Here is a 3,054-nt window from a genome sequence, read left to right as displayed (position 1 = left end):
ACTATACAACTTGGCTATTCGTGGAGGTGGAAATCACCAAAGCGGGGGTTTGACTAAGGCAAAACCCTATATAGCCACCTACAACCCCTTTTCAGATATAAGTGCAGATTTCTGAATTCGAAGGATGTCGCAAGTTGCAGATCCGACGGAAGTAGACTGAGACGGGACAACACACCAAATTGCAGAGTAGAAACCTAGGACAGGGGCGTGGGGCACCCTGGTCTTGACAGGACAGGGGCGCTGGGCGCCCTGGTCCGTAGGATAGGGGCGCTGGGCACCCTGGTCCGTAGGATAGGGGCGCTGGGCGCCCTGGTCCCTCAGACAACAGCAGTTTTCAACACTTTTCGACAGCTTTCAGGTTGCCAAAAGGAGCAGTTTCAGGTGCAGAATCAGGTCAGTGGCGCATGCGCCCCTGTCCCGAACATTTCCACTCAGATTTTAACCCCAGGTACACATCTGCATTCTCCTTTTATCCTTGTGTTTACAACTTTTCATCACTTAATCTCAATCTTGCAATCTTGTTACTAGTTCATACTTGCACTCTAGGGCTAGTAGTTGAACTTGCATCATTTTATCTATCATTTGCAACAAAGGAATAGAAATCCTAATAGGTAGCCCGTGGCTCTCTCTTCCACAAAAAGAAGTAGCCAATTGTGTGATACCTCTAGGCTCTTTCGTATTCCACAAGTGTGTGATTGAAAGTGAGATTAGGGCATGTTTGCTTAGTGTCACTTTTTCCCCCACACAATTATTAGGCTACATTGTGTCAGCAAAAGGCATTGAAGTAGATCCAACAAAGGTACGAGCCATCATGGAGATGCCACCTCCCAATAACATTAGCCAACTTATATCTCTACACGGATGACTCCAGTCAATCAGGCGATTCATCGCCCAACTAGAAGATAAAAGTCTACCATTCAATCATTTGCTACATAAGAATATACCATTCAGATGGGAAGCCAAATGTGCAGAATCGTTCTATCAAATCAAGCAATATCTAATGAACCCACCAGTTCTGGTACTACCAATAGCAGGAAATCCACTCATCCTCTACATATCAACAACAGACATATCATTGGGGGCACTATTAGCACAAGAAGATCAAGAAGGCAAGGAATGAGCTATCTATTACATCAGCAGAACATTAAATGGATATGAGCTGAATTACACCTCTATCGAGAAGGCTTGTTTAGTTGTAGTATTCGCCTCTCAAAAGTTCTGACATTACATGCTAGCTCACACAATCAAGCTAGTAGCAAAAATTGATGCTCTCAAGTATTTACTCAACAAAGCAGCTCTTACAAGCAGATTAGCTAAATGGGTCATGATTCTCAGTGAATTTGATATCCACTACATAGAGCGTCGGGCTATCAAGGGACAAGTAATTGCTGATCAATTAGCTAAAGCACCACTACCCGATAAGCAACCAACGAAGGTCGAATTTCCAGACAGGGATGTTCTTACTATTACCACCAAGAAATGGACCTTGTATTTTGATGGTTCCTATACTCAACATGGCTCAGGTGTCAGCATCTTGTTCGTCACTCCTGAAGGACACACCATACCCCGATCATATCGACTCATGTTTCCATGCATAAATAACATTGCTGAGTATGAGGCACTGGTCACAGGAATCAAAATGGTTGTGGAATGGAGAATCACGGAACTGAAAGTCTATGGAGATTCCCAACTGGTCATAAATCAGATCAACAATGAATATCAGACAAAAGATGGCAAGTTGCTACCATACAAAAGAATGGTGGATGACTTCAAACAGTATTTTGTACACATCACCTTCGACCAAATACCAAGGTTAGACAACAAAGCAACTGATGCAATGACCACTATCGCTTCACTACTACAAATTCTAGAGCAATAGAGTCATTATGAGTTTCTGGTAGAGCAATTGTTTTCCCCAGCCTATGACAATTTTGCATCCCATGTTATCTATGTCTTAACTGATTCATACTGTCCTTTATACAGAACAATATATGAGTATCTCAAAACCAATATCCTACCCATTGACCTATCTCGGAACCAAAAATGTAACTTTATCCGGCAAGTCGCCCGTTATACCCTAAATGTTGATACCCTTTATCGTCGAGGTCTAGATGGTACTCTTTTTTGTTGCCTTAATCGTAATGAATCTGACTCTACTTTACATGAACTTCACGAAGGTATATGTGCCACACATTCAAGTGGTCCTACTCTCGCTAAAAAACCTCTGAGAATGGGATATTACTAGCCGACAATGGAGAAAGACTCTTATGAATATGCAAAGAAATGTCCTAAGTGCCAAATCCATGGCAATCTTATCCATGCACCAGCACAGGAATTGCAGCCATTTACAACATCGTATCAATATGCAAAGAAATGTCCTAAGTGTCAAATCCGTGGCAATTTTATCCATGCACAAACACAGGAATTGTAGCCAATTACAACATCACTGCGACAGAGTATTTCACAAAATGGATTGAAGCAATCTCAATGACCACAGTAACTAGAAAACAAATTGCCTCTTTTATTCTCAATTGTCTGATCTATAGATATGACATTCCCAGTTCCATCATCACAGATAACATACGTCCCTTCAAAAACCAGGATGTATGAGAACTATGTGAACAATTCAAAATCCAACATTGTTTCTCTACACCTTACTACCCACAGGGGGATGGTCAAGCAGAGGCATTGAATAAAATGATATTGAAAATCCTAAAGAAAACAGTAAATGATGCAGGAAAGGATTGGCATGTGCAACTCAATTCGACACTTTGGTCCTACAGGACTAGCATCAGGACACCTATAGAAGCTACACCATATTCTTTGGTGTATGGATCAGAAGCAATTTTACCTCTTGAGGTAGAAATTCCATCACTCAGAGTATCTTTGAAAGGCCTCATTCCAGATGAGGAGTATCGGGTCAACAAATTGCATGAACTAGAGCTTCTAGATGAAAAACACCAACATGCTTATAATCACCTCAAAGCATACCAGCAGTGCATGTGCAGAAGCTACAACCACAAATTCATCCCTAGGATTTTAAAGTCGGTGATC

The sequence above is a fragment of the Cryptomeria japonica genome, chromosome 2 (assembly GCF_030272615.1).
Source record: "Cryptomeria japonica chromosome 2, Sugi_1.0, whole genome shotgun sequence".
Lineage (NCBI taxonomy): Eukaryota > Viridiplantae > Streptophyta > Pinopsida > Cupressales > Cupressaceae > Cryptomeria > Cryptomeria japonica.
This window is presented reverse-complemented; position numbering follows the sequence as displayed.